The sequence below is a fragment of the Pan paniscus genome, chromosome 13 (assembly GCF_029289425.2).
Source record: "Pan paniscus chromosome 13, NHGRI_mPanPan1-v2.0_pri, whole genome shotgun sequence".
NCBI classification, from domain to species: domain Eukaryota; kingdom Metazoa; phylum Chordata; class Mammalia; order Primates; family Hominidae; genus Pan; species Pan paniscus.
In genome coordinates this window covers 36,411,170-36,422,798 of record NC_073262.2, presented here as the reverse complement: position 1 = coordinate 36,422,798, position 11,629 = coordinate 36,411,170, and the positions used below count along the sequence as shown (strand labels likewise).

Sequence of the window (11,629 nt, the reverse complement as noted above, 5' to 3'; positions counted from 1 at the left end):
GGAGCCGCCGCCGCCGCCGCGCGCACGCGCCCTCGCGGGCTGGAGCCGGGGCTGGAGTCGTAACTCGGAAGCCGGAGCCCAGACGGGCCCGCGGCGGGGGGGTGGGGGCTGCGCGGGGGCGGGAGTGGCGGAGGTGGCCGCCCCTGGCGGCGGGTTTGTTTATCCCGGGGAAGAAGTTTAGGAGCGGGAGATAGGGAAGGAGGGCGGGTCGGGGAGGAGGGATGCGGTTCGGCGGAGGCGGCCGCCACAGGGACTTGCCGCCATCACCCCTGCTGCCACCACCGCAGCCTCGGGCTCCCAGGGCCGACACGGCCGCCGCCTCAGCGGGAGAGGAGTCTCCACCGGGACTGACCGCTGCCGCCCAGCACGTCCAGGTAGGCGCCCCTTCCCCTCCCCCCAGTCCCCGCGGCAGCCCCAGGCGCTTGCTCCCCTCCCCCGGCTCTCCGTAGACCGGCGGCCTCCTGCTCGCGCCTCACTGCGCCCTCTGCTCTCTGGGTCCCGGACCCCTGCTCGGGCGGCGAGCTCCGGCCTGCTCTGGGGACTACCTCCCACGCCCCCGGACCGCCCTTCCCTCGCGCGGCGGCGCCACTTTCCCCGGGGTTGCCCCCAATCCCTCCTTGATTTCCCAGCCTCCACCTTCCAGGATCCCCTTTAGTTTTACCCCCGGGCCTCGCCCCTTCTTTTCCTCTGGCTTCCCTCCTCCTCTATACCTGTATACCTCCACACCTGCCCCTTTTTACCTGAGTGCTGCCCAAAGGCAGAAACTGCATGCTCTGCCACCGCGCAGCGTCCACTTTCATACCTCCTCATCCCGAATACAGACACTTGAAACTCTCGTCCCTGTTAGCCCATTTTAGGCAGAGTTCTCAGCTCCGCAGACCGCTCAGTACCTCCAGTCCGGTGGTCATGCCTTTAACCTCTCTTTAACCTGCTTTCTAATACATTTTTGCTCATTTATACCAGAGTACATCAAGCTAACCGCGCGGTTCGGGATCCAAGTCTTCAAAGAGCCCACTTGTATTCCTGCTGCTCTCCTTTTTCCTAATTCTTTTTGAGTCAATGTATTTGTATATTGATTCAACATAAAAGAAAAGGGAAGGTAGCATTTTCTCTCTCAAAGCAGTCACACAACCCAGTAGAAATAAGATTCACCATCTGCTTATCCTAACTTTCGCTTGTCTCTTTCCTGACTGATCTCTGTCATTCAGTGATTCTTTCCAGGCTTCTGATGCTTTGTTTATTTTTGAATAATCTTGGGCCTAGTTTGACCCATTGTGGTACTCACTTTCCCACTTGCAATTGAATCCACTGTTTCTTGGACTAGAAACTGACAGAGGTAAAAGGTTCATACCTTGAAAAATTACATCTCTCCTGCCACAATGAGATTGGTGGAATATTTCAAATTACCATTTCATCATTCTTGTGAGAAATGTTGCCTAGTGGTTAAGAACTCTTCTCTAGAGCTCAGACTAGTATAGTTGCCGGGGTGTAAACCCTTGCTCTGCCATCTACCAGCTTTGGCTTTGGGGAAGTTACTTAATATTTCTTCGCCTCAGTATACTTACAGCTGTAAAATGGGGTTATGATATTACATCACAGGATGGTGCTAGTAATTGCACAAGTAAATACAAGTAAAGTACTTAAAACAGTACCTGGCACAGGGCAAATATCTGATAAATGCTATCATCACTTCTTGGTTTGACTTGATCTGGCTTGTGGGTAGATTAATTCTAAGACAGGAAAGTGGGAATGGAAAGCTACTTTCTTATTCTTTGACATTTAACATCCTTTTTTGATATAGATAGCATGTATAATTTGTTATTGTATAAATTAATTCCTTCTGATTTGAAAACTACAGGGTTTTAGCCCACCATTTTCAAGGCAGCTAACTACCAAGCTACAGATAGGTCAGTCCTTATTTCAGATGTCTATTTGGAACTTCTACAATTTTACCTTTGTTTTGAGAATAAACAAAGTGAAAGTACTGTGTATAACAGATTCATCATACTGGAAAATGAGATTTTACAGATAAAAATTTTAGTACTGTAAGTTAAATACTCAAAACTGGTGGTATTCTTCATACTCATCTGACCTTTATCTTCAATCAGTACTCGAGATAGAGCTTTGGCTTGTCTTCATTCAGAAGACTGGTGGCCGTTTTCTCTTAATGTGTTATGTTCATTCATATTCACATGTCTTCTTGGCTTGGTGTTTACAGAATTTTACTCACTTTAAAAAATGCTGACAGTTTTTGCCGTATTTGCTTACCTCTTGTGCACTGTTGCTTACTTATTACATTTTTAAAGGACTCACATTAAAAGATCTGAATAGATATTACTTTTGTGTTGTTTTAAATAGTAAAAGTTTGAAATCACTATTTGCTGTCCTAATTATATGTAAAAATATGTACATATGTAACTATCAAAATAAAAATGTTTTTCCATTTATGGTTTAAAATCATTCTTGTGCCACCATGGAGCATGTTCCATACTTGGGGGTGACACTGTTTTTGGTAATGCTGTTCCCTGACCTAGAATAACCTTTGCTCTTTCTCCTGCATATCCAGGTTCTACCTGATTTTCATCTCTCACTGCTTCCACATAGTTCCTTCCAACATTTAGTTTCTTGGCTTTCCTAATGTCTATATCTGCATTTTTGGCCATGAATTTATATAAACAGTGCAGGTTGAAGAAAAATAACTCCCCTAGAATCAGACTTTTAAAGCTTATAGAACTTTGAAAGGGTGGGATAAAATTGACATTTAACATCTACTCTATGCCTGGCACTATTTCTTGGTTTTGTAAATATTCTTTCCAAAAATATTTAATGAGCATCTACCATGTGCCAGGCATTGGGGATACATGAGAGTGGCCCTTCTCAACCATGTTTCTGGGTGAAAATCAAACCCTAATGCTCTGAGGCATCTAAGCTATGTAATGAATTATCTCATCTCCTGTGCACCTAGAATAGTACTAGCTATGTACCGTTCTTGAGAGAACTAAAGCAGTAGTTACTCCAGTTTTTGTAGGGCTTAATTTCTGCAGAGCCCTAGTTGAGAAAAGCTCCTGTACAGAGAAGAGTAATATGCAGTCTCTGCTTTTTTGTAATTTTATTCTGATGTGGCACTGACAGGCAGTTTATATATATTAACTTATTTAAACCCATAATAATTCTTTAATAAGGCTTTTTTATTCCTATTTTACAAATGAGGAACTTGAGAAACAGATTACTTAACTTCTGCAAAATCAGACAGTTGAGAAAGTTTTGCAGCCAGGCAGCATAGTTGTCATCTATTACTCTTTTGCCTCTCACACCTTTCACTTCCTTGTTGATTTACTTTAGAGAAGACTCACTTCCTTGTTCATTAGAGAAAATTCTTCACCTTTCTGAATATCTTATTTATTTATTTTTTATAAATTTAAGCTTCACAGCAGTTTCCTTCTCTTTTCATGTTGTTTAGTGAAGAAAGTAAAGGAGATGTAACTCTTTTAAAGCACTTCATCAAAAGTCTTATGTCAAGCCTTATATATGATTAAATATTGAAGACATTTACATTTAGTGGTCATGCTCACTGTTTTGTTTCCTTACTTGGATTTGTTCACTTAACAAAAGTTTATTAACAACCCATCTGTGCCAGTCTCTGGTGACATGTAATAGAAAGAGATTACTTGTATTCATGGAGGCAGAAGTCTGTTTGGGGAATAAAAAAAAGAAAAAAAATTATAGGCCAGGTGCCTTGGCTCATACCTATAATCCCAGCACTTTGGGAGGTCGAGGTGGGCTTATCACTTAAGGTTAGGAGTTCAAGACCAGCCCGGCCAACATGGTGAAACTGTGTCTCTTCTAAAAAAAAAAAAAGTTAGCTGGGTGTGGTGGCACACACCTGTAGTCCCGGCTACTTGGGAGGGTGAGGCAGGAGAATCTCTTGAACCCCAGAGACAGAGCTTGCAGTGAGCTGCACTCCAACCTGAGCAACAGAGTGAGACTCTGTCTCAAAAAATAATAATAATAATTATAAAAATAATTAGTTACCATTACTGCTACAAAGGAAGATCATTGTGAAGAACAAAGGCACACCAATCCATTAGGGAATGCTTCTCTGAAGAAATGACTTTTAGACAGAAACCTAAAGGATGAACTGTAGTGACCCAAGTGATGTTGGCAATTTCAACTTTCTGGACCTGGAAGGTCCAGTAAGAACTGAACTTTAGCACGTGAGGTTGGTTGATGGGGAATAGACTGGAGCAGATCACCATGGCCAAAATCCACGCTAAGCATTTTGTACTTAATCCTAAGAGCAATAGGAAGCCACCAGAGAATGTTAAACAGCTGAATAAGTTACCCAAACTTTTGCTTTAAAAAAATCAGTTGGCTGCTCTGCAGAGAACAGGTTGGAAAGAGGCAAGTGTAAATACAGGGAGACTAATTAAGTCATTGCTTCTCAAACTTGTCTGTGTTGAAGGACCAATTTTGTTTTAATTTTCTATTCATTCTGGTATTTAGTAACACACAATAAGATGTTTGTTTTGGCAGTGTCAAATTGCTGTAAACGTTCCTAAATGCTTTCTCTAGGTTTCTATATTTATTTCATTTCAGACCAGTAGCAAAAGTTTTTGGACCAGTGTCAGTGCACAGATCACAATTTGAATAGCGTTGAGATTAGCTGTTACAATAATGTAGTCAAGAGTTGGTGGAACCTTGGTTCAGGATGGCAGTGATAGAGATAAACTAGCCTGATTTGACAAATAAATTTTGGGAGGAAAAATTGATAGGATTTAGAGATGGATGAGATTTGGGGGTCCTGGGGAGAGGAAAAGGCTGACTTCCAGGGCCAGTAGTTCTTGTGCCTAAGGTGAGAGTACTGGGGGAGGAGCAGTTTTTTATTTTGTAGTTTCAGGGAAGGGGGAGGTATTGGTCATTTTTCAATTGGAGACTTACTAAACTTGAGACTGAGACATATAAGTAGAGATGCCTAGTAGCAATTGGATGTATAGGTCTGGAGCTCAGCAAAGAGGTTTGGACTGGAAATAAATTTGGGAATAGTGTACAGTTTATAATTGATGTCTGGGAGTGAGGGATGAGATTGCTTAAGGAGATAGTATGGAGAAGATAAGGGGGCTTTTGAGTAAGCCCTGTGAATCTTTCACATTTGAACTTTGGTAGAAAGAAATGGAACAAAAGAGGCTGAGAAGGAAGAAGCTAGAGGTTGGAAGAAAATTTTGTTGGTATCACTGAAGCCAAGGCAATAGACTGAAAAAGAAGGGAGTGGCCAGTTGAATATTTTGAATGCAACTGGGAAATTAAGTGGCAAACTAAAGAGCATACGCTGAATTTAGCAACATGAAGAAAATTTTATATTTCTGGTTGTCAATACACCCAATAAACTGTTTGATGATGAATTTTGTATTAATCTGCCAAAGTTACAATCCTAAATTAAAATAAAATATTAAATCTATAATATGAACCATGTCTGTCTTCCTGAGTTCAGACGTGTTTTTAGTATCATCTGGCTGTTCTATAAGTATCTAAAACTTTTCACAGCTTATTCATTCATAGTATGTATTTTTTAAATACTCACTATTTATCAGACACTGAATGCTAGACTTCTAGGTATGGGATTAGAATTCAGAGACTAGGGACCATGAACGATTAAACAAATATTTGTTTTTCTTGTGTGATTAGTGCTGTCGTGGCAGTTTATTCAGGTTGCCTTGGAAGCACAGAGCAGGGGCATCAGGGGAGGCTTTCAAGGAAAATGACCCTTGAGCAGAGAGAGTGTTTCTGAAAGTCAAGTTACATAGGTGGAGAAGGCGAGTTAAACATAGGTGGCAGAGGAGTTTAAAGAAGTGATACTCCAAGTAATTTGAAAGCCTGCAAAGGCAGAAATTGGGGCTAGAGTACACGGGTAGTAGGTTGGAGAGGTTGGCCATGCCATTTAAAGGTTTCTCACTTGAACTTGTATCTTTTTTGGATTTTTTTTATTAATATCCTTACCACCCATATAGTCACTAAACGTGGAGGTATCTTTTTAATATCTTTAAGAATTAAATATTTCTTTGTTTTAGTATTTATTGCCCAAGGTAGTGTTTTATTTTTGCTAGTTAGCTTTACATTATATGTATTAAATCTATACTTACAGGTTCATTCAATAACTGATAGCATAAATATTTTAGTTATATTCCAGTGACTTATTATGGAAGAAATTTTATACATGTAACTTTTTCTCTCAATTTTAGGGAGTTTAAAAGGAAAGCCTTGCTAAGGATTGGTGAAGATGTAGTACTAAACCTTGGGTATATGGTCAATGATGGTGTTTCTGGGCTCAGTAGAATGACAGCCATCCCCTGATAGCTTAAATGTTATTTTAGGTGGTTGTATTACATCAGAAAGTCTACAAATCCCTGGACTTTTCTCTTGGACCATGGGTAGAATACAATTTATCTATAGACATGGATAAACTTTTTGAAGAATACTGTAGTTGGCAAAACCTTAATTGGCAAGGGCAGGGTCTCATAGAAAATAATGGGATAGAAAGGAAAATTATATTAAAATTAATTTTATTCTTTATTTATTTATTTTTTACTTTTTTGAGACAGAGTCTTGCCCTTTTGCCCAGGCTGGAGTGCAGTGACGTGATCTCAGCTCATTGCAACCTCTGTCTCCCGGTTCAAACAATTCTCCTGCCTCAGCCTCTTGAGTAGCTGGGACTACAGGCACAGCCACCATGCCCGGCTAACTTTTGTATTTTTAGTAGAGATGGGGTTTCACCATGTTGGCCAGGCTGGTCTTGAACTCCTGACCTCAAGTAATCCTCCCGCCTCGGCCTCCCAAATTGCTAGGATTATAGGCTGAGCCACTGGGTTTGGCCAAAGTGAATTTTAAAAACACAGTAAATGAAAAGTTCTAGAAGACATCCACTTTATTTTATTTTTTGGCAGAGACGGGTCTCGCTGTCTTTCCCAGGCTTGTCTCAAACTCCTGGCCTCAAAGGAATTAAGAAAATTATAACTTTAAAAATTTATTTTTACTAGTTCATACTGGCTTTAAAATCTTTTGCTCTTGCCTTCTCCTTGGTTTTAAGTTTTGTTATGTCTTATATAACAACTGTGTGCTTTTCATGTATTTATTATGGCTCTTACAGGTACCCTTTTAGAGGCATTTTATCTTTTATGTTGAACATAACTATAGCTCCTGTTTGGTATTCTTTATACCTGCTTATATGTTCTAAAAGAGGTCAGGATAATTATTAGCATTATATTCTGAATTGTGTAATACATGAGACTAAACTTTACATAGGTAAAAGCTAGCAGATTAAAATGATTTTTTTATTCTCAAGTATGAAATTTTTGCACCTCAAACCATGGTTGAGACAGGTTAGATAGGAGATACGTATATGTATATATACCTAAAGTGAAAGTATGATGAAGATACTCATCTCTGCAATACGAATATATTTAGAAAATACTCCCCTTCCCCCAACACACACACTTCTTTGGAGTTGGTGTATTTGCTTTCATCCTATAGTAGATAAATAAGTAAAAATATTTAGGGTTAACAATTAAAAACAAAGAGGTGTTTTTATTTTCTGCAGAACTGAAGATTAATAGTATATCTAAAAAGTAGTATGCTTTTGAAATATTATTTTATAGGTATGAGCTGAGATTAGATTCAAAAAACAAAAATAACAAAATATAATGTTATATTTATTGACAAAGAAAATACCATTGTTTCCTGTTTGGGTATGTTTTCTGAAGCAAATTTAACAATTTTTTTCTTGTGTAAAATAGATTTGTATCTCCCCTCCTCGAACCCCCCAGTTAGGTGATTTTTTAAAAAAATAGATTTTATGTTTTCGAAGCTGTTTTAGGTTCACTGAAGAAGTTGAGCAGAATCTACAAAGATTTTCCATACATCCCTTGCACCCATACAGACATAGCCTCCTCCATTATCACCATTCCCCACCAGAGTGACCCATTTTTTAAACTGATGAATCTGCATTGACCCATCATTATCATCCAGAGTGCATGGTTTACATTAGATTCATGGTTGGTATTGTATAGTATATTCTATGGGTTTGGACAATTTTTATGACATCTATCTACCATTATGATGTCTTTCACAGCCCTAAAAATCCTCTGACCTAGGTCTATTCATTCTTCCTTCCTGCAACCCCTGACAACCATTGATCTTTTTACTGTTTTGCCATTTCCAAAGTGTGTAGCCTTTTCAGATTAGTTTCTTTCACTTAGTATTATGCATTTTAAGTTTCCTCTATGTCTTTTCATGGCTCAATAGCTCATTTCTTTTTAATGCTGAATAATATTTTGTTATCTGGATGTACCACAGTTTATCCATTGACCTTTGTTATTTACAAGTTTTGCAGATTATGAGTAAAGCTGCTATGAACAACCTTATGCAGGTTTTTGTGTAGACATAAGTTTTCAGCTCTTGGTAAATACCAAGGACCATGATTGATGGGTAGCATGCTTAGTAAGAGTACGTTTAGTTTTGTAGGAAACCACCCAACTGTCTTTCAAAGTGGCCATACCATTTTACATTCGCATCAGCGATGAGTGAGAGTTTTTGTTGTTCCACATCCTTGTCAGTATTTGGTATTATGCTGCTGTTGGTTGAAGTAGTCTATAGATGTCCATTATGTCTAGTTGATTGATAGTGTTGTTGAGTTCAAACTTGTCCTTACTGATTTTCTACCTGCTGGATCGGCCCATTTCTGTTAGAGGGGTGTTGAAGTGTCCAACTACAGTAGTGGATTCATCTATTTCTCTTTGCAAATCAGATTTTGCCTTACATATTTTGATGCTCTGTTGTTAAGTACATATAAATTAAGAATTATGGAGAATTTACCTCTTTATCACTTTATAATACCCCTCTTTATTCCTGATAACTTCCTTCACATTAAAGTATAATTAAGTTATCTTTAAGGTAAAGATTGCAATAGTCTCAAGGTGTTTTTTCAGCTGTCATTTGGATATATTTTTTAATGTTTTAGGAAATTCCTCTGTAGTTTTTATAAGACAAAAAAATGAAATAAAATTAACAGTGAGTATAAATTTGTTCTGAGATTGCTAAAGCAAGTACAAATACAGGAAGCTACCAAATGTCTAAATGAATTTAATTTCATTTAATTAAATTTTTTTGGTGACAACACTTAGGATCAGTTTAAACCTTTACTAACTGTTTAGGAATTAAGTTTTGGTAGAAAAGCTCAAGTGGGGCATGGACACGCACTAAGCAGATTTGATCATTTCTCATTGCATTTAAAGTGCAACCTTTATCCTGCATGTAGAATTTAAAAATAAAAATAATAAATGAAGTACATCTTTTAAAACATGAAAATACTTTTTCCTGTAAGCATTTTATCAGTGGCGTTTGAGAACTGGCTTGAATTGTGGAGTATCTTGGTTTATGCGTTAATATTGTTGATGATTTTATTTTCTCAGGTGTCTGATTTATTTTTACTGTTGTCTCTCTGCCTCTCCCTACCCCCAAGTGTTTTATCAACAAAAATTGTATCTTTAAGTTGTGTAATGAAACCAGTATTTTTTCTTAAGAGGGTATACCAGGTGTATTCGTACATGGGCCTGAGAAACTGACAGCTTTCTACAGTGTAAAGATAACCTTTACATCAAATTTCCTCATAGATTATTTTATTAAAAGAGAAGAAGTACCCTTTGTAAAGCACTTGTGTCAGACAGACACTGTGTTGAGTACTTAAGACATTTTATCTCATTTACTTCTAATCACTAACCCATGAGGTATAGATAATACCATAATTTTTTGAATCACAGTTGCTGTCAATTACCAGATGGATTATTATTTTATGTACCCCAGAGAGAGAGAACTGCGGATTATAATTGTAAGATGCTATCAATTTCAGAAATGTTAAAATGTGACAAAAATAGCTGTCTTAGAATTAGTGAAAGGTGGAATTAGTGCTACCTTGTTTTGTGGTTGTCACTCAGGATTCTGAAGACAACTCACCTCCCAAAATGAAGTCAAGTCAGGACAAACGTAGGTCTGCTTTACTCCAGAGCTCTCCAGGCATCAGAGCATAGAGACTAGGAGCATACAGCCACCCTGCCATTTAATAGCTGTATGACTTTAGGGAAGTTACTTAAAGTCTTAGTTTTCTCTTCTGTAAAATGGAAATGGAAATGATAATGGTAAAACCATATAGTTGTTATGAGAACTGAATGAGTTGTATATACATTTATAATGTGCTTTCCATGAGGTTAAATGCTTTGCATATATATTGGTTAATTAAAACAGTATTGTTTCTGATCTAAGTAGATGCTTGCTTAAAAGGGAGAGGAAAAGAGCCTTATCAAATGGTTCATTGATATTTTGTGCACATAATGAATATTAAAGTATTTTATTGATTTGTCTTTTAAAATTAATGTAAGATTGCAGTCTTGACAATTTTGACATCTAAATTACATTTTTATTTTCATAAAAATAATACTGTATAAAGTTTTAGCTGAAATCTGCTTTCCTTTCATCTCTGTTATGACATATTTAGTCAGAATATTGATGTGCTATGATGGATATCTTGAAAATAACCTGTGATATAGTTGGGATTCCTGTCAACCTCATAAGAAACTGATTCAGAAATTTTTTTAAAGGGTTTCAGTATTATTGACGCGTGTTTTAATTTCAGTTAAAATATACTGCTTTTTCATTGCACAGTGTATAGAGGAAAGATAATACCGAGACAGTTTTTGTAATAGTTTTATATGCACATGATTTTGTTGGTTCACCTTGAGATTTAAAATCTTGTCATCTTGCTGAACCACAGTTCTATAAAAATAAAATATAATCTTTTCGTATACCCTGATAACAAAAATGGGTTAAGACCTTCCTTTGAACTTCTTGCTTTTTCCTTCATTCCCACTTTTGCTTTGTTTTCATTGTTTTTTGTTTGTTTGTTTGTTTATTTTGGACTCACATTATTCATTTACTTCACAAGTAGTTGTTGACTGACTGTTAAATGCCAGGTCCTGTATTTACAGTGATGAATTGGAAATAGCCCTTGACCTGGAAGAACTCACTATTTGGGATTTCTTAAGTGTCTAGTCATTGAGTACTTAGGCATGGTGCCAAGGACTTTATATATACATCTTTTGTTTTAATCCTCGTAACTACACTGCTAAGGTAGGTCAGTGCTTCTTGAATGTTTCTATTAAATAGATGGCAGAGAAGAGGAAATTCTTGGGGAATCAAAGGGAGGTGACAGTCTGAGTGTGGTAATGATGGTGGTGAAGGGGGAGAGCTTTGATGTTAAAATTCTTTTCAATTTAGTGTTTTCTCTTACAAATGTTTTGAGGCCATGATGGCTCACGCCTGTAATCCCAACTCTTTGGGAGGCCAAGGCAGGAGGATTGCCTGAGGCCAGGAGTTCTAGACTAGCCTGGACAACATAGCAAGACATTGTCTCTATAAAAAATTTAAAAATTAGGCCGGGCATAGTGGCCCACGCCGGTAATCCCAGCACTTTGGGAGGCCGAGGCCGGTGGATCACCTGAGGTAAGGAATTTGAGACTAGCCTGGCCAACATGGCGAAACCCCGTCTCTACTAAAAATACAAAAATCAGCCGGGTGTGGTGGCACA

The 11,629-nt window shown here is 38.3% G+C and overlaps 1 protein-coding gene across 2 annotated transcripts in view; it reads left to right on the top strand.

The window, feature by feature from the left end:
• The first annotated feature begins 24 nt into the window (after positions 1-24).
• Positions 25-11,629, top strand: part of SPOPL (speckle type BTB/POZ protein like) — a 71,393-nt gene continuing 59,788 nt past the window's right edge. Inside the window, exon 1 of one of the 2 annotated variants that reach the window (XM_003822823.5) lies at positions 25-374. The gene's annotated coding sequence lies outside the window, so the exon portion shown is untranslated. The remainder of the gene's footprint in view (positions 375-11,629) is intronic. The other variant, XM_034954063.2, reaches the window with a different exon arrangement.